This window comes from Brassica oleracea, chromosome C4, assembly GCF_000695525.1.
Source record: "Brassica oleracea var. oleracea cultivar TO1000 chromosome C4, BOL, whole genome shotgun sequence".
In the NCBI taxonomy this organism is placed as follows: Eukaryota; Viridiplantae; Streptophyta; class Magnoliopsida; order Brassicales; family Brassicaceae; genus Brassica; species Brassica oleracea.
The window spans coordinates 47,721,347-47,722,247 of NC_027751.1; positions in this window are offsets into that span (position 1 = coordinate 47,721,347).

Here is a 901-nt window from a genome sequence, read left to right on the forward strand (position 1 = left end):
TTTCTCCAAAACGAGTTTAAAACCGCTAAAAACACGGAATATCAGTACAACAGTCACATACCCTGATAACATTGAAAAAAAAACACATGAGTAATCAAGTGTCAAGTAACTTGAGAAAAAAGTCTACAGACCTTCCAAACTTTTGCAGCAAAGACCAATGATTAGATTGAGTGGGATGAGCAGTTAAGACCAAGTCGACAGGCTGATTGTTGAGAGCATCAAACAGCTATTCAGGAGGTGGAACTGTCTTAAATATTTTTATCAACTTTTTTCCAACTATTCAGATAGATAGGTTTACTTTCTTAAATATTTTTATCTTCTAACCGTTAATTTAGTAACCACATTTGTTGTTGTCGTCAAAGATAAATTTAAATGTGGAAGATTATGCGTTTTGTTTTCTTTGTTACAGAACATTTAAATGGTAGGGAATATTGATCAGTATTAATAAGACAACGAGATTCTTATTCTTTTGCAACAGTGAAACATCATGATACACGGTTAGGCCTGACGCTTATTATCCGAGATCCGGATTCGATCCGAGATCCGCTCCGGATCCGCTCCGAAAATAGGATATCCGGGGTGCCCGGATCCGAATCCGGATAGTATAATCTTGGATCCGTGCAAACCGAATCCGGATCCGGATATCTTAATTTTTAGGTCCGGATATCCGGATCCGGATCCGTATTTTTAAAATACATTAAATTTTTAAATTTTATTAATATTTATATTTGATATATTAATATTTATACATGAATTAATCTTATAATATTATATTTTAGTTTTTACAATATTATAAACATATATAAATATATTTATAAATATTTAATTTATGTATTATATTAAAAAAAATAGTATTTTTTGTTAAAAAAATTATTTTTAATTATTTTGACGGATCCGGATC